This window comes from Pieris rapae, chromosome 5 (assembly GCF_905147795.1).
Source record: "Pieris rapae chromosome 5, ilPieRapa1.1, whole genome shotgun sequence".
NCBI lineage: Eukaryota > Metazoa > Arthropoda > Insecta > Lepidoptera > Pieridae > Pieris > Pieris rapae.
Genome location: NC_059513.1, coordinates 10,781,115 through 10,805,421, shown reverse-complemented (window position 1 = coordinate 10,805,421; position 24,307 = coordinate 10,781,115). Strand labels below are relative to the sequence as shown.

The 24,307-nt window shown below is 33.6% G+C and overlaps 1 protein-coding gene across 2 annotated transcripts in view; it reads left to right on the top strand.

Annotated features, from left to right (window-relative positions):
* Positions 1 to 24,307, top strand: part of LOC111003515 — a 129,297-nt gene that overhangs the window by 49,009 nt on the left and 55,981 nt on the right. Inside the window, exon 1 of one of the 2 annotated variants that reach the window (XM_022274055.2) lies at positions 10,322 to 10,537. The exons of the other annotated variant lie outside the window; for it this stretch is intronic. The gene's annotated coding sequence lies outside the window, so the exon portion shown is untranslated. Of the gene's footprint in view, positions 1 to 10,321; positions 10,538 to 24,307 lie in introns of those variants that run through there. 2 annotated transcript variants of the gene reach the window in all.

Sequence of the window (24,307 nt, the reverse complement as noted above, 5' to 3'; positions counted from 1 at the left end):
TCGGTGGACAATACTTAAACCTTGTCACGTAGAATCAAAGTCGCCGACGACGTGTTCGGTTTTTACTTTCATAAATTAATGGGAGCAGGAAAATTATAGAATATTAATTATAAAATTCCTCTAAACTACTGAATTAATAAATTTGTACTGGGGCATGAGTAAAGAAATGGTATAATTCTTGGGTTAACTATTTATTTATTTGCCCCATATACAAAATACACAAAATATATTCTTTAAAATTATTGATAAAAAAGTAATTATTTAATAATAATAACCCAGTGACACTACAACATCATCAGCAACATCGCATCTCTTGAGGTCTTGGCCTCAGATAGGTTCCATTTATGTGATCATTTTTATATTATGGACACATATCCATTCTGTCTGACACTTGTCATCGATATTGGAGACATACCAGTTGCCTCACGATATTTTCATTCACGAGCGGGTGTTAGATTCGCACACGGAAAGTCCATTGGTGAACAGACGGGGATCGAACCTACGACCTCAGGGATGAGAGTCGCAAGCTTAAGCCACTAGGCCAACATTATTGTCGAAGAGAGGGATTGAATAGTGTAAATAAATCTTTTGTCATTAAGTTTGGAAGTAAGTTTTAGGTTTTCTTACTAAAAGTGAACCACAGATCTGATCAGACCACGTTATTTCCGAATTGTAAATAGGAATATGAGGAGACCAGCTTCACTTTGTATATTGAGGTTAGAATTTCAAGTACGCTGTCACTGCGATAAATTCTATCCATTTTGCATAGTCAAATTAATTACAATAAACAAATTGCCCAATCCGTTGATGTGGTTGAGGTCAAACGACCAAGTTTCGGTCTAAGCATAAAATTATGCGCAAGTTATCTACGACCACATTATTTTCATCTATCTATGTATATAAATAAAAATAAATCGCAAAATTTGTTGCTACGCGCAAAACTCGTCTATACAAATTCGAGAATTTTTTCTATTTATTTCTTAAACTCTGAGGACCTTCAATATTCAATATTAAAAAAAAATTCATTTGTTGGTAATTAGATACTGTTAGTAGTATTGGTATAAACATACATTTTAGTAATATGATTTAGAAAAAAGAAATCCTGTTGGGTGGAAAGCATGCAAAGCTAAACAAATATTTATTTACGTCTAAAATATAATGTCTCAGGTAAGAACTAACGAAGGTTCATATCGCACAAATATAGGATATTTCTATCCTTCTGCTCACGCACTAATTAGGTACTTAACGCAATTTTTTGCCTATCTCTACTAAAAATTATCTTGCTCATTCTCTTCTACGTTATTCTTGATTACGGTGATGTGTGTTATCGAGATTTAATTGATTAGATAAATTAGAAATTATTCAGTAGGTATATTCGTAGCTCTGCTATTATTGCTAAACCGCGTGTGGTGGTTTTGCAAGATTGTTTACAATTCACTCACCAAACGGCTTCACTATGTAATACCTATAAATTTTACTGTATTGAACATAGTTTTCTCTTATTCTATCAAATAGTGTTTAAGTGGTGAAGAAAAGAGAGATAACCGCTTTAAGGCCACAGGCTACCTTACAAGCTTTAATTAACCTACAGCTCTGAATCATTGTTTTCCAAATTCTTCATACACGTGTAGTAGCGGAAAGGTATCTTTGATCTCCGCCGGTGGTACAATAAATCGTGTTCTAAGTGACAAATCGTCGAACGTATTCATTGAAGTTTCTCAGAACTACGCAGTTTCGGGCAGTCTGATCGAATTTTTTTTTCGTTAATTTACGTTTTATTTTGTAGTAGGCTCGCTTAATTGGTCTTATTTATGTGCTTAACGTGATTTATTGTATCACTCGATTGTTAATCACTGGGTTTATATTTTTAACAACATATTTGTTAGTATGTATTTTATATATTATACATCCACTATGTGGACGATAAATATCGAGTAAAACAGCTGACATACATGACTTAATAGTATTTTTAACTTCGTCCGTGAAACTGATATCCTACAATCAAACTTATATTGTCCACCCATAAAGCTTGAATATCAGCAAATCTGGTCTCAATCCGGTCAAGAAAGCGTTTCTTTTGATCTGAGTCAATAGTTGCGACATCGAATCGTGCTGTATCGATTGGTAACAATCGTGATTCACCGATTCTTGTCGCCAAAGCCTTCCGGAGAAATTATTATTTATCACATCGGTTTTGAGAACGCGGTTTATGTATGAAAAAATGAAATTTTGACGCATCATGTTCTGTAATTGTATTAAGACAATAGTAGTAGTAGTAGAACCGCAAATTTTGGACTCAGATTTTGTATATTTCCTTTGTGATAGCTTTCATGTCAGAATCTCCTCTCAATCTATTACTACATCGTATGAGCAGGTATTCATTGCGCACATAGATGTTAGCATAATTGTTCAACTGTTAATCTTTACAGCTGGGTTTTGAATTCACTACCTCTGGCTATCGTTTCTATGGATTGTGTTGCGGAGCAGATTCTGTACTGGAAAACAAAGTACAGGAACTACTAGTACGTATAAAATTATGTTATTATTATTCGTATAATGTAAACATAATTTTAGCGTTAAAATAACAATATGTCTGTTATGACTGCGCCTTATTACCAAGTTTTATACAAACATGCCGTTTTCACAACTTCAGCACAACGACCCGAATGGTATTTTCTATAGAAATATTGGAAGGACTCACAACATTTGGTTCCAGCTATGGATGTGTCGTCATACGCATTGACAGCTGTCTATCTCTTTTTCTTTAGCTCGGAAGTGCGGTTCGGGCCTACTAATTGGTACGCTCTTTTCTTTAAATTCGAATTGTTTCGGAAATACTTCAATGGACAGCTGGTTCCACATAGACAAGTGATAAACTATTGAATAGTTTCACATATAATGGTTATAATAAAAGCGAATGCACTTTTCAATCTAAAGCAACTGTTTCTTTGGAAATAATTTAATAAACCAAGCACAATCGACTGCTGTCATCGAATATTAGAAAATGTTGACTCTCCCTGACACATGTTCGTGGATGATTTAGATATGTATATCGCGGGAATAAATGCAGTTTCTATTGTTTGTGTAACCGATACTTCTTACAATAACAGGGAATATATATTAACACCTCGATATTTCTGACTTGAACTTGTGTGGAAGGTTAAACTGTATTGCTAAGGAGGGAATTCAGAGTATTAAAAACCTATTACAATGTTATTGTTTAATATTTAGGAATGTTACTTGTACTTTAAGAATTATATATGATGTTAGGCTTCTCCATTTGTATTATTTATCTTGTTTATGGATATACTTACTATATCATTACGTCAATATTTACGTTCTAGAAATGTGAAAACATGAGTTGCGTCTTTTTATGCATTAATCGGAAGTTTTATATTAAATAAATAGATCCAGAAGGCCTCGAAGGCGTGAATATAATCCATTATCAGTGCTGCCAGATACAGTCGACACTTGGACGCGAGATAAGCGGCGCTGTGTGGCAACTCGACTGGCAATACTTGTTATCTTTTATTTAATTACAACAATGACGTTTTTTTTAATAATTAGGGCATCATCAAGACACAACATACAGCTTTTTAAAATCTTTAGTAAAATAAAACTATTAATACATTATGTTGGATTATAAAAGAAAAATTCGATGCAGGATTTCATACTTTTGGATCTTTTCATACCCTGGCCGGCAACGCACTCGCGAGACGTCTGGAATTGACAGTCGCCATGGGCGCCAGAATTACTAAATATTAAGTGAGCCTCCTGCCCATTTGCCTCCAGTTGAATTAAAAAATCACTGCCGTAATTTGAAAAAACATAGCTATATTTTTAACCTGATGTTTGAAAAATAATTTACGTTAGAATTGCATAAATAGATAACTAGGCTTTGTATCTTACGATTTAGTAAGAACCTAATTTAAGTAATTATTGTTAAAGGAATACTTAAATATTTCTCTATTTCAAGTAACTCACTGAAATCTATCTCTTATTTTTGGTCTACGATGTGTTAACCGCCTACTGCATTCATACTGACATAGACAAGACACTTGGGTGACGACACGTTACGACACAAACACTATGTTCCATGTCTGACACACATTTCCGCGACACAAATCAAGAGAATCGCTATAACATTAAATCATCGAACTTGTAAGCTGTTCGGAGGTGGCTACCGGCGCATAACTCATAATATCAGCAGCTGTTCACATCTGACCAACCAAGCAACTCATACTCGTACTTGTTACAGTTGTATAATATTTGATGTTTTACACGTATCAAATGTCCTATCTTATACAGTTGTTCCTTAGAAGTTAAGCTTGTTCCTTTAGAGACTAGTAAAATTAATTAAATTCGTAACATCCTTTAGGGTTTGCTGATGCTAGTACCTACCCTGGTGTGTTCCATTTGTATCTAATGGCCTTTAAATAAATGCAGTACGTAGTTGGAACAATTCTTAGTTACAGAACTTTTTTCGTCTTTTATGCAGTCTGCTTGCTCTGAGAGGTGAGACGGGTGTAACGTTTTAACACATTTATATAATATTATCTTTTATCACGTCCATGTCACGCGCGTTAGTAGTATTACTACTATGAGAGCTGTTCAAACTGCAGTTCTTCCAATTTCTACGTCACGATATACATTCACTCCACTCTTACATTACTTACATTACTTTGTGTTATAAATAATTTACTGCAATATCTATTTGATTTTAGGTATTGATACGACGGTGTTAAACTAAAGTTAACTGTAACTACAGTTTAACAAACGCCTATAAAGCCTGGTACTAAACCTTAGCTGATGAAGTATCTAAATAAAATTATTCATCACACAGCAAACGTAGGATTTATAGTATGAAACATTTCAGTGAAATCGAACCGGCCACGATCGCGGTCGTTACTGATAATGGCCAAATCAGGCTTGAATTATGTTACACCCAATGTGCCTTTTAGCGTGACCCTAGGAATGATAACATGCATGACTCTACCGGTGTTGTAAATTGTTCTATCTAATGATTTAGTAGAACTTGAATAAGGAAGGTTTCATAGAATCTAGTGAGGCGTTTTCTCGTGAGTAGGTTTTATATATAAAGAATGATTTATTAATCAAGCATTACGTTTTATATACATATTTTCTTTTGCTTTATGTACCATTACCCGTGTGTGTGACTTTAATTTAAGTAGGTACTACTATTGATGTAAAGTGCTCCGACAATCGGCTCGGGGTAAACAATACTTGCTTGTACAATTTTGCGTCGTGTATTATCCCCTAAATTACAACTTATCAGGTCCAGAACCCTCACTGTTACGAAAATCGATAAAATGATTTAAATAATAATTATATGCTCTTGTATAACCCTCAAAATATTCATGGTAATAATTTTCATAGATGAATAACTAAATAGGTAGGTAAAACTCTTACATAGATGTAGCCTTATTCCCCTATTATGATAATATTAACGTCAGCCTTCATTTAGCCATATTTTATTAACAATATTATATAGTTAGAAATTAACAAATAAAATTACTAAAAATAACCAAATTAAATTACACGAAATTAACCACAAATTTAACAACAATAGTAACGTCCTATATCTAGTGCGAGCGTCGAAGAAGTGCGCCCGACCATACAGCGCGCCGTGCTTATATAGCCTGAAAACCAGTTTAGTCCAGTATACCCCACTGCTACACGTCACTTGACTTTTTACAGCTTATTCGGCCTCTCCTGACGACGGTGCGTCCTCGCCCGTGTGATGATAGGCAGGTTGGCATGTTGAAACTTGACCTGCTGATGACTCTTGTATCACGTGCGGTGGTTGTGGTGAAGGACTATCGTCATCATCTGCGCCACCTAAAAATTACATCATTTTTGTTATTATAACGTTAAATTAACATAACTTCATCGAAAGTAAGAGCGCATCCATTACTTTCGACACAACATTAGTTCATTTTTTTTTTTATTTTTTTTTTACATAGCAAGAGCGTCTCCATTGCTATCAACAGTAAGAGCGACTCCATTACTGTACATCACACTAAGCAAGAGCGACTCCATTGCTTTAACAGTAAGAGCGACTCCATTACTGTACATCACACTAAGCAAGAGCGACTCCATTGCTTTTGATAGTAAGAGCGACTCCATTACTATCACACAAGACTCCCGCAGGTCTTTACCAAAATAGTTACTACCTATATGATAAGCAGTTCTAATAAAATGACAGTTTTCACAAACATTTATCAACATACATAAGTTTTGAAAAGGCAAGTAAAAATTACTTACTCTCAAAGAATGCGGCACACACATCAGGGGTCCATTCCCCGCGCCAGGGCAACATGTATTCCGCGGCAGCTTTACCATAAGAACCAGCGACTAATTTTAGTTCATATCTGTCCTGCGACAACGTCGCTAAAACCACATATGGTCCGCGCATACAGGAGTCTAGCTTACCAACAGCTTGGCACAAATGCAAAATCGCCGCCATTGAAATGCACACCCTTGCGAGTCAACCTCGCAATGCACGATGTCTTCATATCTTGACCATTGCTAATGACTCGGCATAGATACTCGATCTCCGTAGTCTGAAAGTTACATTTTTTTTTTAATTAATGAAAAAGCCTGCCTGGGTCCCTTACCCTTACCCCCATCTCTGACACATCATGTAATGTACCTAAACCCTCTTCTATTGTTTTACTAGGTAATAATACGTCATATACACAATTACAACACACAAGGGCTCTGCCTAATCTATGTAAAATCGTAACGTATTTACTCATAATGACCCTCAGGTGTTACGAATCTCGGGAGTGGTGTCGATTTTTTTATTTAATTTTATCTGGTGAAAGCCAGTAGCCATATCAAGGTAAATATAATAGGTAGCTTTACCTAGCCAAACAATATGGTCCTCAATTAACGGAAGCGGGTATTTTAACTGTCTTTGAGTTTTAAGTTTAAAGTCGACACAAAGCCTATCTGAATCGCTTTTTTTCTTTACAAATCTCTATCTCTAATTATTTATTGATTTAACACATCTTTTATGATATCTCTAACGCGTAATTTTTCATCACACGACATTTTATAAGGGCGGTAAACTATAACTAATTTAGCCTACCGCTCGACTCGGAACGCTGTCGAACAAAACAGTCCTCCGTTTTATGTCCTACCTTCTTACAAAATGTGCAAATAATTTTGATATTAGAAAACTGCCTTTTTTCTAAACTTGAATTGTTTGTAGATTGAGTCTCTGGTGCGGTTTCATACTTAGTTTTTTTTTAGGACACAAAATTTGTATATGACCAATTTCCCTACATGAAACATGAACAGTTAATATTAGACTGAAAATTATCTCGTTTTCCGAAATTATCTCGCAAATTTGGCCTTTTAACGTGATTTTGTATTATAGAGCGCGGTTCTAGGGGCTTGGAATATAATGAGAGGAATTTAACTAAGCCTTCCGATGATAAATTAGCACAAGTCGCGGCGGCGCGAACTTGTGGGTCCTTAATACCCCGAATAACTACTGCGACAATTAACTTTTCACTCATTCCTCATAACACGCAATACATGAGATAACTATCAGAGTCTGTTGTCATTACGTCGAATAAAATATTTGCTAAGTCGCTACGGAAAAAGCTATTTAAATTCTCTCAACTATGATCATTACTAAGCCACTCATTTAGCCACACTTTAGCATCCCCTTTCAAACAGTATCCAATCAGAGATACACACTCACGGTCATCCCAATAATTAGACAACCGCACAGTCTTCCTGCTCACACCATATATCGAAATATTTGAAAGACGGATCAAAATTAGAAATATAAATGGAGTTAGATCTTACCAGAATTGTGCTCAACGCACTTACTAGTTTGTCGGTCACCTGATTAAGTACCAGATCAGTGCTTGACTCGCATGCGCTGCTTGAACTTGGCACCGGAGCGTTCTCAGTACCATTGTGCGAACCGTCAGTACCAGGTGGTAACGAGTGTCACTTAAGGAAGAAAGCAGCAAATCCGATGGTGTTGCGCATGTCGGTGCAAAGGGCCGATCCCCTCGCGGTGGTGTTGCTGAGCACTGTTGTGGTGACACCACTGGTGGACATAGCTCAGTCGCTTGCGTCGGTTGACGGTTAAATATCGACTGTAACGTTTCTTCAAGCCCAGAGACGGGCACACCGTCATTTTTTTACGTGTTCACCGCCTACCCTCCATTATTTTTATTAAACGTATAACACTCGCGTTTCAAACTGACTAAAATAAAACCACGTGGGCGTTAATTTAAACTAATCAGAAATGAGAACGAATCCCACTACTGAAGTTAGAAATTAACAAATAAAATTACTAAAAATAACCAAATTAAATTACACGAAATTAACCACAAATTTAACAACAATAGTAACGTCCTATATCTAGTGCGAGCGTCGAAGAAGTGCGCCCGACCATACAGCGCGCCGTGCTTATATAGCCTGAAAACCAGTTTAGTCCAGTATACCCCACTGCTACACGTCACTTGACTTTTTACAGCTTATTATATTTATATTTGTATGTTATCGAACCAATTCGACTTATGGTCCTTCAAGAAAAGAGCGTACCAATTCTTAAAAGGCCGGCAACGCACTCGCGAGCCCTCTGGCATTGAGAGTGTCCATGGGCGGCGATATCACTTAACATCAAGTGAGCCTCCTGCCCGTTTGCCCCCTGGTCTATAAAAAAAATATAAATTGTATTATACTAAAATGCAGCCATGTCCGAGAGAAGATCTACTCCATATATTTTACTAAGTCTTATTTTTTGCCATCAGCATCAAATTTTTGCCAACTTCCCTTTCAATATCATCAACCCATTGCTCTTTTGCTCTGTCCTTGTGCTTTAGGGCCAGTCTAATTGGTTACCGTTTTTGACCATCTGCCATCTGTATGAACAGGCTACATGACCTGCACATCTCTATTTGAGTTGCAGGGCATCTTGCTCAGCATCCTGCGCTTACTTTTAGTTTTCTGTTTGTCACATTCAAATAATATTTCTTTCTGCGCTGGCACGGACGTATTTTGACTAATAAAGGAATTGGATTTATCAAAACAACGAATGTTTTGATAAATCCAATTACTTCATTAGTTAACATTTCTATTATTGATCTGATATGAAAACCATATAATATTATTCTGAACACAGATCGTCTACAGAAAAAACAATGAAATGGAAAAATTAATAAAAACGTCTTTAAAAATAAATAAAAAAATTTTGCCAAAGAATGTTGTAAACTTTATCCTCTTATATTTTTATTTTTTATTATTATTTTGTAAGAACCCTTCCGCAGGTGTGGGTCCCCTCCAATCATCTACTTACTTCTATAGTAATTTACTTATATAAAAATTATACACGTAGGTACTCCTTGTTGTAATAAAGTTTAAAATAATTCCTGGAACTAATCACAGAATCTACACGGCTTAGAAAAACAAGTGAAGAAGCATGCTCTTACAAATCTATTCACGAGTCAAGCGCAAGTAACAAAAGAGATATCTCCAAAGATAATGCAACGTGCAAACACTTATTTTTAAAACAAATACAATTTTCAATTATAACACCACACGATAATCAGTCCTATTTGAAAGGAATAGAGCATATCTTACAATGACGGCGTTTCAGGTAAATTGCAGGACCGTATTTAAACAATACTTAGTTAAATATGAGGTACTCAAAACAATTTTGTTCTTTTACTTGCAAATCATTTGCTTAACCACGTCGAAGGGTTTACAAATTGAAGCTACACAAACAATTTGTTTTTGTGATTCTTTGTTGACTTCTTGTATATTTCATGGCAAGTGCAGACTTAACATTTTGCATACGTTGTTGTCTCACACTCGCATAATATTAAAATAAATTGTCATGCTTAGGGTAGATAATTTTTATAGTCTATAGTTTCCATCCATTTATATTAACTGGAAACATTACTGTTCATATATGTGTGTTTCAAGTTTGACATTTTATTCTTAGTATAAAAGGGGATTAAACATAAATTAACCTATATATCCTATTTGCTTTAAAAAGTTATCAATAATTCCGTATTATAATATAACCAATAAAATTTACATAAAGATAAGAACTGAAAGTGTTTTTAATTGCACATAAAATAACGATTAATCATTGTTCTAAACAGCGGAACATAATCTAACCATATCACCCGTGACCATAGCGGTACTTTTATATTTATTATAATCGTCCCGTAAGTCGTAAAACAATAGATTGCGAAAGCTTCAGCCAAGTTCAATAGCAGCGTACGCGCATTACAGAAATAGGGACGCAGTGCAAGCTTCACTCGCACCCTGTCAGCACGCATGACAAAGGCCGACTGCCGCAAACCTTCCGACACTGTTCGATATTCGAGTTTTTATTTTTAATTAATTTAAATTTGACAGAACTTCACTGAATTTAATTTAAAGTGTAAATGCTTGTGATTTTAGTGAAATATGTAGTGGTGTGTTGTGAAAGTGACTAAAATGTGTTTCGGGTTATGGACAACCACGACTTTGTTAACAGGTATTTATTTTAATTATTAATACATACATATTTTTTATATACGTTATAATAACACCAAATCGATAGTATTTTTCCAATTGATGTAATACCTTTAGTATACGTCGGTATGTCTACGATCCAAAGCTTACAAAAGTCAAACAAAATTATTCTGAAAAGTATTATTTATATTTTTCGTAATCTTATACGTTTGCATTTTTTTTAATTTAGTATATTTAAAGAAAACATTCTTAAATATTTTGGCAGGCTACATGGGAAGTTATCATATTTAGAAAGTATTTAATTATTATTATTATATCTAGTATTTAGAAACTTATTCATCAGAATATCCTATTTTACCTATGTACTCGAAACTAATAATACTTGTCCCTCGACTGATGCATCGGAATACCGCCAAAGCTCATTCAAATCGGAGATTATTTCTGGAAATCGCTAAACAATAGGATTCAAGGGGAGGCGTGGTTTCGAAAGATTTATCAATTGGGGTATTCTAAATACACTACTCTAGACAATTTTAAGAGAAATTGAAATAAATCACGGAGAATGTGCAGCCGCCCTCCGCTGAAATGTTGATGACTCGACACGGGAGCCGCGGTGCAAGTTAAAGGATATATGCGTTTTTATTATTTGTTAGGTAATATGTACTGATATAGACTTTTGTAATAATAATTTATATTACTTTCGTACTTTAAAGTTATATACGACTGTGTGCACAAACACTAAGGACTTTACAATTTATTACAAATATTATCACAGATTTCTATAATGTATAACGGAGGGAATATTGACAATTCTTACTTATAGTATTAAATATATTATAAACGAAAATTATACTAAATATATTTTATAAATAGAGAGAAGAGAAAAAATAAAGTTTTTAAACACTTAAATTGAGCCCATAACAAAAATACATATTTTAACCTACAAGTTAAGTTAAAAAGTTAAAATAGTATTTGGTACTTAAAGTTGGAGTGTAGTTTTTTTATAGTATTTATTGGCTTTTTTATATATTGAGACGAATAAACTAATTTACATTATTTCAAAATGTAAATTAGTTTATTATTTCTTTAAATGACATTACTAACCTTTGGGGCTGAAAATATAAATACAATATAATTATATAGATGAGACTGAGATGAGACAATGAAATATTCATTGTACACAAAAATAAAAATAAAATAGCGTGTTCAAAATTTACATCTAGTGATACTACTCAAATCAATGGCGTAGAAGTGACGAGAAGAACTGCCAAGATGCTCCAAGACACTCACCCTTTTAAATCTCCTCTCATTTTTTCTTCTTTTTAAAATACCTTTACTCGGTTCGTACAAATCCTTTTCTATTACTCTTAAAACCAATAATTTTAAACAGTAACACATAGTATCAGAGTAATATTTAGAAATAAGTCGCTTCTCCTCTTGGCTTGCGTCGTTCAATTGAGGTGTAACTCAAGTTTGTGCGATGACAACGTAATGTTATGTTTGACATATCGAAAGCACTTTCTATTACTTGACAATATACATAATACACTAGTTTTACTACTGCAAGCCTGACCTTCTATTACTAACGTAAAATGTAAAGAATTATGCACCACCCCGTCTGAGTTTAAATATTCCGTAAAAATCGCGAGTATCCACTATGGGTGCTGTAACATTATGATCCAAGGTTTTTATGCAATATGTATTTGACACAGTACTTTCTAAAACTATATTTATATATAGAAACTATATGTGTGTAGCTGTTAAACTAATATATATTCCTGGGAATAGAAGCTCTTCAGATAAATCACGGCGACATGTTTCGTACACGTCGTAAAGCGGAACAATATATATTTTTTTAAATTTTGACATTTTCAGATATGGGTACATATTCGTAATTTATTTAACGAAACGAATGTGAAGCAATAATCGAAACATGTCATCGATTATTGAATCGATCATTCGATAGGCTCGAATTACACATTCGCGCCCACGATATTAACATTTTCGTCGGTATTCGTCGATATCGAAAAATTTATTGTACACCGAGTGCAACTTAATAAAAATACATGAACCTCTTCGTTTTTATTTTACGGTTATTTTATTAGTTAAGTTGTTGAAAACTGGCTGTTTACTACTGTCATTCAGTCTAAGACAACTTAAAAACGAAATGAAATATTTTTTTATCACGCTGGTTAAGATAGCTTATCTTTTTTAGATAATCTTAATGCAACCATATTTGAAACCACTGTACCATAGTGTTTAAAATGCTAAAATGCCGAAAGAAAGAAAAGCGGTAAATTATATAAGTAATTAATTTGTATCAGGACTCTCGGTAGCTTATTACTTTTATTTGTAAATCACAGTTTTTCGTTAAAAATAAGCACGCAAACACAAACATATTTTCTAAGATATCTCAACTGGTGATTATAGATGCAGAACGCCACATGTGGCCATCGACTTGTACAGAATCAATTACAAGAACCTGACGATATAATTCATTAGATGGCGGAAATCATGTCTCCTGGTAGAGGTGTCACCTCACGGGGCTATGATAGACCCGGTAGTTCTCATGATATAGTCATACCTGTTTATTTAAAGTAAGGCATTATCTGAAATGTTTGATAGGTCTTCAAAGGATTCAGGGATACCATGTTCCTTATGATTTTTTTATTGAGTATGATGCAATTTTAGGAAATACATTTTTATACATAAATCTTCAGTTTAGTGTATGTTTATTTTTATACAAATATAAACAAATATAGTTAAAATTCAGAAAACATAGTTCATAACCAATTGTTGGAATATGACTTGGTGTGGTTTTATGCTTAAAGATTACGACAATATGTCAGCCGGTCATACATACTAAAACACTTTTCTAATACAACAACTACATTTAAAAAGTTGTTATTAACTATTACTACAAAAAAATTCTGTTAAAGCCTTCTTAAGGCTGTGTATAACATAATCTTGTATTACAGGTCTATTGAATATTGACGGCTTCCTCTACGATCCGTTAATCTTCGTGCACTATTGGTCAACTTGAACTGGTTGAAATGGAAATAGCCAATGAATTTAAATGGTTTTCCATAACTTATTCTGTTGAGAAATGTAGTCCAGCTTTTGGGAATGAAACGAGAATAAAATTTGTTGTCTTGTTATTTGGTATAAAGTTGCAACGCAACGTATTAGTTTTTATTACTATAATTCATTATATATTCATTTTTTTTCTTAAGAGATTTTAAAAATTATTTAGCTTAATAAAATTTAAACCAGTTTTTCTATAGTTAGGTTAGTCTACGTCCATAAAGTAGAATACTACTGAATTTGTTATACTGTACGAACATAAGATATATTAGATATATTCCATCCCTTGACACCGTCAAAGAAACGAATTAAACTTAAATAGAAATGAAAAGGATTTGCTTTATCACAACCATTGATTAAGCGCGCTCAAGTTGATATAAGCGATCGTCCACGCCTCGTAATTCGTAGCCGCAAATTGCCAACCTCGATCCAGCCGTACATCTTGTGCCTTGCTAACTACTCGTAAGTTGTCAGGCTGTAAATTAAATGATTGTATAACGTGCTCCTGCGCATATAAAAGGTCGATGGCGTATAATATTTTGTTGTGTTTCATTGATTTCTGAACCTTATGGTTCCATACAATATAAATTGTAATATACATATTTGTATTTTATGGGCTTGTGGTAAGAAACATTCATCAATAAAGTATATTTTAAAACAGTAAATAAGTATTTACAATATATATATATAATAATACATTTTATTATCGACCTTATAGACCTTAGTTTTTTATTTATGCCAGAAAAACATAACGAAATCCTACCCCATATTATTTGTTATATACCCATATTTCTTTACGAATTACTCCGCAAAGTAAATAGATTTACCTATAACTTTCCAATTGTTTATAAAAAAAGGTTTTGTTATCCTTCTTGTCAAACTGTGCCAGTATCAACACCCAATAGACAAATTTGCATAATTTATTACCATTTTTAAAATCCCAACTCGATTCGCCGAAATTTCTAATGCAGAAATGACTTTTACCATAAATAAAAGAGATTTTACCTTCAACCTCTGGCCGGAACAATAAATAGCTTTTTTGTTTTAACATTGTTTACTTAGTAACAGGAGTGTGTGGGGTCTTTATTTGCATAAGATTTGTGTCGTCTCACACGATTGTGACCTTTATACATATACACAAAATGGTCATAATGTTTATATCGTGTCTAGACTTTTTATCAAATATGAAGTTGTCAAAGGGTTTTTAAAAGGATGTCAATGTGTTAGAATTAGGCAATAATTTTACAGAGAGACCATGCAAGTATAAAGTTTATAATGTATATAATTCACGTTTCCGGCCTTTACTGCTTTGCGATGCTTGATCAGAGATCATATTAATTTAAATAAAATAACATACACAAGGACTTTTCCTATGTGGAAGAGGAGAGTCGAGCGGTTTCATTATTAAACTGGTAATATTTTAGTTTTTTTTCCACAGAATAGTATTTATATCAGTCACCCCAGACATGTGCATACAAATAATGACATAATCAAATTTATAGGGATAGTGGAAACTCAGATAGATCTAATCCTTTATCTAACAGCCAAAACTTACAAAATTATGTCGGGTCTGCTTAAAAGAATACTTAATTAACTTTGTGCAAGGTGACTTCTGAGGATCATGTATATTAATACAATACATAATTTTCTTAGAGGCCTCTTCTAACCTTCAATCATAGAAGTGTGCTTCTGACGCATGGAAAACCGAGGTTTGGTCTTCGGGCATCGAAATCATCGGTTAGGACCTTATCTTTTAGAATGTTGAAAAATTACGTAATAGTGACCCAAAATGATACCCATTAATATCAATGGGGTAAGTGAAGTGAGCTTTATCTCAATTACCTTTTCCATTCTTCAATATGAGCGTATGCATTTATTGATTATGTTTACTTAGCCTAATAGTTCAGACCGTATAGGGCAGACCAAGAAAAATGTTCTGTAGTTTTTTAAAAGCGTAGATCCAGTTTCTGTCTGAATATGAGAAGCACCTGACATCCCATTAGGAGGTTAAACAGAGTTTATAGATGTGCATGCTTTTCTTAGTGTAGAGGATTCCAATTGAACGAATCCAATATATATATATATATATATATATTTCTAACACTTTTTCATTCTTAGAAATAATTTTAAGAATAATATTCAATGTCAAGCCATACTTCATCGAAAATGTGGACAGACTATGAATTGACACTTGGACCCAAAGATCAATTTGTTGCTGGTCAATCATGATTTTCTTATCTAATTGGCAAGTAGGGTGATCAGCCACATGTGTCTGAGACACGCCGTCGACTTTTTGAGTCTAAGCCAAGCCGGCGTCCTCACGTTTTTTTTTCTTCACCGTTGCAGGAAATGTTAAATGCGTATCCGAAAGTCCCTTGGTGCACAGTCGGGGATCTAACTTACAACGTCAGGGATAAGAGTCGCACACTAAAACCTCTAAGGCCTAAGCCAATACTTCTCTCTCTACTTCCATCAAAAAGGCTGAAACATGTAGAAATTTAAGATCCCTGAATTTAAGCGATTGTGCATTTTTACTGTTATCTAAATTTCAGGAATGCAAATACCATAGAGATAAATATAAATATAGATAATGGTAATAGGTAACATTTTTTAAACAATGCTGTCTGGAATTCTTACTTAGAAATGAAGTTTTGGTTCACTTATTGTTTTCTTAGAAAGCAAAGAATGGATCGTAATGGAACAATACTTACGATATCGCACACGCGACGGTTGAAATGAGCTAAAATCCTCTGGTATATAGCTGAAGTATTTCCGAAACAATTCGACTTAGGGTTCTTCAAGAAAAGAGCGTACCAATTATTAGGCCATTAACGCAATAGCTCTCCGATTTCTGCCGGTTCTATAAAGCATTTTGGTAATACAGATTTGTCAACTAGCTAATTGTTTATATAAAAAATATTCTTATAAAAATATCAAATAGCTAATATCGTAAGGTGATTGGATATTGTCTGAAGAGTCCAAGAGCGACTGCAAGATCTGCCCATCCTAATACACTGGCGGAAAAAAACTTTTAATGCTTAGTGGCAGACATAGAGTAACAATGACTGGGAATTTAAAAATGCCGCTTGAAGCAAGGACAGACCGCTAGTCTAAATGTAGCAATGGTACAAATCATTTGACTACTAAACTAAGCTAATTCCATTACACGGTCGAGCTTGTCAAATAGATTACCAAAATTAATTTTCATTAGTCCCTTACGTCCTAATTTACAATACCGCAAGTGACTTCATTCAGATTAGATCATAAATCGCCAGAGGCCAGTAATTGATAATTTATCAGATTTATCGGCCGACTTCTATTTCGTATTGGGATAGTCTAAGAGTGGCCACACGAAATGAACTATACTATTTTTATTAACGTAATAAAAATATACTATAGTTACGTATCTTAAATGCAGATGTCACAATAAAAATAAATAAACTTAAGTGGAAATGGGTGATGCAAGAGGAACAGAAAAGTGGAGCGTGAAAGTATTATACTGGTGCTCAAGAAACAAGACATGCAAAAGAGGATGACAATGTAGAAGGTGATTGAACTGGATTAAGGACATAGCAGGTACATGGCGTCTGATACCTAAATGGAATGGCGTGATTTGGAGAATGCCTTTGCCTTTGCAAAGGGTTGAAAGAAATATGAATTTATTTAAGTGTTTGAAATAAAGGGCTTTCATTATTATTATAATGCAAATCTGTACATATGACATTCATAAACATATTTTTTTAAATTATTATCTGTTACAACTAGCACATGTATTCTAAATTATATATAGTCCTGAGTTTAGGTTTAAGAAATAAATGTAAAATTAAAATTAATCAGAAATTATTTAATTTTATTACAAAGTACTTTAGAACTATTTATAGCACGAAATGTTATTCTTTTAGATGGTAAATAGTTAATTTACCTAAAAAATACAAAAGTTATATACTATCATGAAAGAGAAACAATCTTTACCAGCTCCTACGCTTTATTTGTCACGACTCTGTTCTTTATGAAAGAATTTTCTTTAAAAACTGGAAGTATCTGTTTCTTAACACCTTTCTCAATCGGCACAGTAGGTGCGCGTGTAATAAAGTCGTCATTATAACATTCCACGAGCAACATTATTATGAATCTTATCATATTTCAACATTGACACTGCATTGCGATTTATTTTCCTCTTTTTATCTTAAAAACATGATTGTTTACATAAATCATTATGACTGCTGAAAATATTATTGAATTTATGAATAATGTATGTTATGTTTGAAATATATATGGCTTTTGTTCTCGTATGTACTCAGGAAAAATGTAGGGTAATATAATATTTGAAATAGGTCCTACAGATTGTGAGTTTCTTCGTTACACACATACATATCTTTCCTCTTTATACATAACACCATGTAAATCAGTATTACTACGGTAAATATTTAACCATCTAATTAACCTAGATTCTTCTATTTTTTACTATTCTTCTCTTCTTATAGAACAAACTAAAGACTTTTCATTAATACAAAATGTACGTACCTGAGATGAATTATTCGTCAGCCTATAAGGAAGCAATCAAACATTTATATCTTAAAAGTCTTGTAACCATGCATAGCGGAAAACATAAACATTACTGCATTTGTTTCATTGACAATCACACATTCTCCATATCAACCCGAAACAGATTGAGCATTCTGATATACAAGCTAGTTCTGGATGTCCATAGTTGCTCCCCTCACACTTTTAAATTGATTTTTGTTTATTTTTTTTGTCTAGTAATTGTTTTTAAAATATTTGTTATGTTTAATATTTGTACGATCTGTTCATGCATGTCATGTTTTCTGTGTCATTAATGTGCCGAGCGCTCACAAGCGTTTATAGATATAAAAAGAATCAATTATTACTCCAAGAATTATTCTATTCAATTGCTTTGCTTTAAGGATACCCGGGATTCGGTTTACCCAGTAACCCCGTCTTCATTATCAGCGTGACCAAGAACTGTAAGTGGTCTTACAGATCATACCATAAATAAATTTGTTCTCCCAAACATTTCAATAGAAAGTGCAATTAAGATATCGTCCATCATTAATTCCCTACTGTCGCCGTTCATTACTTCGCCGTGATTGATCGTCGCTTTTGTATTTATCTCATACATTTAGTAATTGTCACCGAACAACGCTCCGTTATCTTTCTTTCAAATGTTAGCTTCAATAGGTTTTTATAAGACACCGCTTAGATATGTTTATGTTGTGAATAGCCGACGTAGAGTAGTGTTAACCTGGTGGCTGAAGCGTGCGACTCTCATCCTTGAAATCGTTGGTTCGATTCCCGGCTGTGCACCAATGCTTTCACTCTATGTGCGTATTTAATATTCACTCGAACGGTAAAGGAAAACATCCATCCTTAGACCTAGAAATTTGACGGCGTATATCAGGCACACACAGGAACCTAAATTACTTGCCTATTAGATTGACAAAAAAAGATTGTGAATCAGAAGCAGAAATCTGAGGCCCATGGAGTTTTTTTAGTCGATCGAGCAAAGCTAACATTTTTTTTGTTTAAGAAAAACTTCTAGCGCATTGTTGTATGCGCGTATTAGGAAATAGAGCAGAATGCAAACATTCGAGGATCAAAAATATCAACTTACACAAATGCTTGTCACAATATTATAGGCATATTATGTGCTATCGGTATAAAGACTTTAAAACGAATAAACCTATATCTATACGTGGAATACAATATACTAATAAATTATTAACTAATAGCAAAAAAATACTACTGATCTTCTATATATCCTTTAACAGCTGTGTGGGGAAAATCCCAAAGATACCATAAGTACTCTTATAATAAAAGAATGTGTTTTTGTTACATTTGGTTTCAATTTCGTAGAACCAACAAGACGGCGCCAACCCTGATCAAATACAACTGTTTATTTTGTGAAAGAAAAAATTGTCAAGTTCTTTCTTTGTTTTAGGGTTTGGTTTCACTATTTAGTGTAATGAGTGAAATAAATCTAGACAAGACACTTTTACTGTACTTATTTAATTATTTCGTATATAACATTTCCTTTTTTTAACATTATTATTCCTGAAGCTAACGTAAATTATATGTAACAAAAATAAATAATCCTAAAGCGAAAGGAATACAAAAACACATACATATGTATATAAAAAAGTCAATATAGAATATTCAATAGGTACATTTAACTAAGTACCTATTAAATATATATATATATACCTTATTTCGTGAAGGTGTGTATGTGGGGAATGTAAAGTATTTAACTACATACATACTTTCAGTTATTTCCAATTTTTTCAAAGGAAAAATAAGTTTAGGATTTGTGAGCGTTGTTCAAAAAATTAAGTTAATCAAAATAAGGTAACGGTACATAAACAGGAAACCGTCAAATCATGACCATGCAAACTGTAAGAGAGTTTAATAATTTCAAATAAATAATCTTTATATATAGAGCAGTGTAGGCCTACTGAGATCATAGGTTCGATCCCCGGCTGTGCCACCAATTGACTTTTTGGTTGGTGAAGGAAAAAATCGTGAAGATACCGGCTTGCCTTAGACCCAAAAAAGAATTTGGTCGCATACTTATTAGTCTATTAGATAGACCAATGATTATCAAACAGATACATAAACCCCAAGCCTAAGCCAGAAAAGAGTTGTAACGCCTCTGATTTTTTATTATTATTGAATCTTACTACGCGTAAAAAAATCGTTTATTCCGTAAAATTGTATTTCCTCAATCCTCTTGAATGTAGTAAAACAACTTAATCGCTTCATCTACACATATAGTATCTTATACATACCGTACACGACATGTACCACCTAGTTACGTGACGTGTGACGAATGTAAACAGTAGTTAATATAAAATTTCTACTTGGGAAGTCCGTTTGAAGTCGTATCTCGACAGTAACGCGACACCTCGGTGATAGGCTATCGTGTAAACAGCGCATGACGTTCAAAAATTGCACTTTTTCAATGACATGTGTTGACGTTGACAGTTTCTTTAATTGTTCTTTTGATGGCAACATACATTTTGAATTTGGAATGTTTTTGTTCCTTTGTTTTGAATCTGGACACATGTCTTACATCAAATAATGTGTTAAATATTCGTATATAAAGTTATCAAGCTTTTTTTACGTCACGTAAACATTTACACATTAAATATGCGTGGACGCGTTTTTTACTCAGGAATAGCAAAATATGTTGTGAATCGATTTATAAATATCACAAGAAACCTCTTTTTTTACAACTTTAAAACATAATTACAAGAAAGATCTCAAAGATTGAGAGCTATTGTCTGCTTAAATCTCGTTTAAATCTCTCCTCAAATTCTATATAATGGGGGCAAACGGGCAGGACCGCCCTTGGACGCTTACATTGCCTAGATGATTGCGTTGCTGCGTTGCTGACCGTTTAGAGAATTGGTACACTCCTCTCTTAAAGGACCCTTAGTCTAACTGGTTCACTTGGGCATGGAGGGCCGAAAAATATATTAATAAATGCCTTAAAATATATTAATAAATGTATAAATTATATAAATGTCATATTCTAAACCTCGCTTAGTGTAAAAGCAAATACATAAGTATACCCTAATTGCTATTGCAAATCGATATTTCAAAAGGTCAATCTGCTATCATGAAATTATGTTAGCCATTAAATAAAATCTTAATCACGATCTAAATTATATTTCTTCTGAACTGTTCTAAATGAGAACGACAGATTAACTTAAAATTGCACAGTAGTTTATCTGGTGTTATTTTAATACGTTATCCAATTCATTAACCGCTCGTTAACCGCCGGTTAAATCGCCGTATTCGCAATACACTTGTAGTCATCTGTCATGTGTTTTATTAAAGGCTCTGATTGTTAAGCATAGAACAGAAGGAACCTTTACGGTTAACTTTGGTACTGCCCAGTATTAGCATGCGATTTTTAACTCTGAAATACGTTTGAACCACGAATGTGCAATTTTAATTGCTCATAAAGGAATATATTGAAAAAAACCTTAGGAATACTTTCAGAGTCGCAGTTTAATATAAGTTACGCAGTTTAATTAAGTCATAAAAGTTTTACATATGAAAGTTACTCCTTAGTGAGTTAACGATACCGAAGTCTTGATCAAAGAGTTAGATACAAATATCGACGACCCTCGTTCAGGGTAAAATACTTTTGGCACATTATTTTGTTTATATTAAACCGATTTAAATATTATTTCTCAAGAAATGTTGCTTAAATTGTTATTAACCAAATTATTAAAGACAATTTAAGTTTGATTGTTAGGAGGTTACAATTTGTCACTAACAAGTTAGTTAAGTTATAAGAAATTAAGCGTATTCATAAAAACTTAGGCTACAAATTTATGGAAAGGGGCATAATACTCTAATATTTAATAATTTGAAAATTTATTCAATGTAGACACAGCTTTATATCACCTAATGTGGTTTGCATTTAGTATGCAAATAAGTCCAAAAGTACGCAGTTACGAATTACCGAGAGTTAGCTAAAATATTACAGTAAATCTAGTTAATTTGTTAGGTAGTGCTTTACGCAATAATTTAGGTATAGACACGAGCTTAGAGTGGTTAAGAACGTATCTATTATGGGCATATGTTAACATGTAGTATGCCATTCTATTCAACATATATCGCAATTAATATGTAAAGTGTAATAGTTTATAAGATAGTATGTATTATAAAATAGGAGTTCTTACCAACTCGTGTTTGACAAAATTCACTATTAAGTATATTATTTAGAAATGTATATTACAAAAAAAACATAACTTATATTCAATTACAAGATGTTTTTGGAACGAAGTTTCTTATCCCGCATTGCGAAAAGGCTAGACGGAAAAAAAAATTAAAGACCAAAAGTTGTAAAGACACTTTGCTATAGTTTTTTTGTTTTATATTATTCTCAAGTCTTACGCCAACGTCCATACCACGTTGAATATACCGGTATAATTTCTAGTCCGATCATCGAAGTTAAACGATGTCGGGGGAGGTCAGTACTTGGATGGGTCACCGCCTGGGAACACTTCGTGATCGTAGGGATAAGAAATGAAAATTATTTTTGGAATGACATAGAAAATTATTTTTGGAAGCTAAATTAGTCTTGTTTTTGTTTTGTCCTTGTACAATAATGGCGGGGACCCTAGTTTACTTACAAAATACAGTTACATACATCATCTATAAAAATATCGGCGAATTCAAAACTAAGTGAACTTGTTACCAAAATGAACGAAAACATGTTAAACAAGGAGTTCATCTCCAGATGAGACTGAAGCACGAAATATGAAATATGCTTATTAATTAATTGTGCCACAGAATTTATATTTAGGTCATTTTACTATTCCTCGGAACTTTTTTTTATAGAACAAGGTGCAAACGGGGAGGAGGCTCATCGGATCTCAAGTGTTATAATATATAGGCACGCTCTTTCCTTGAAAGTCTCTAATTGAAATTGTTCCGGACATACTTCAGTGGGTAGCTGGTTCCACATGGTGGTGGTGCGCGTCTACCTTAATAACGCACAGTTGTCAGGTCGAGGTGATGAGGAGGAATTTCGTATTCTGCCTCGTCCGACTATGACTGTCAGCAGCAGCATGTAATATAAACTCAAGAAGTTGCAGAGAAACTCCACATCTCTTCTTTGAACACTGTCAAGAAGAAGGAGCTCCAAACTGGTCCCGCCCAGGGGAATCTCCATGTGGGGCCCAATTTGCGTTAGAATAAATATAACATACAACTGTAAATAGAATTCGAATAAAGTATAAAGAAATCAATTATAAAAAGACAAAACCGCTTCATTAAATCTCTTATATTAGCAGTAAGGTTTAAAATCGTTTGTATGGATGGATACAGTTATAACGCCAACAAACAATTTGTCGATAATTTTTACTGAGCCATTAATTCGACGCGACACTCGTATTTGCCACTTGAAAGCATTCGAGACCAATTTGTTATTGATTCATGGAAGACAATCAAAATATGTTTTATTGTCTGAATCATTGTGTGGTATCTCTATGGAATGAACTATTTGAAACGGCAGAAATAACTTTGGGGCTTCTAAGTCTTCCGATCTTGGTCTCGTAAAATCCTACTAAATCGAGTTGTGTGGTGGAGTGTTTATTGCCAGTTCTTCTCTTCCGTTCTACGCCCTTGATTTGAGAACTGGCAGTAAATTTTAAATAAGAAGCATTTAATGTACATTTCTTGTTTTTACGTTCATAAGTGTACATTATGTTACCTACACGAATAAATGATTTTGAATTTGAATTTGTGAATGAAATTATTTCATAATATTTAAAAATATTTTCGTTTGAACGATATTAGCCGATTTATGTTCCTGTAGGCTAACCACGACTTTTGATTTACTGATTTTAATCATCATATTATGGAAGTAATAATAATAATCTTTCCATACCGTAATATTCAAACGTTATATAGTAGCGAGGCTGATTCGACTTCTAAAAAAGTTTTTTGTCGTTGTCGATAAGTAACAAGCCAAGCAACCAACGTTCTATTTAAAGTTTACTCCAATAACAAATACTTGAGCAATATAGAATTTGAAATGCATTTCGTAACAATACCTGTAACAAGATAAATAAATCGCTAAATAATTATAGGTCTGTTGATGGAAATTGTTAATTCATTGCAAAATATATTTAATAGTTATTATCTTATAAAACCTCACGGATCTGACTCGAGT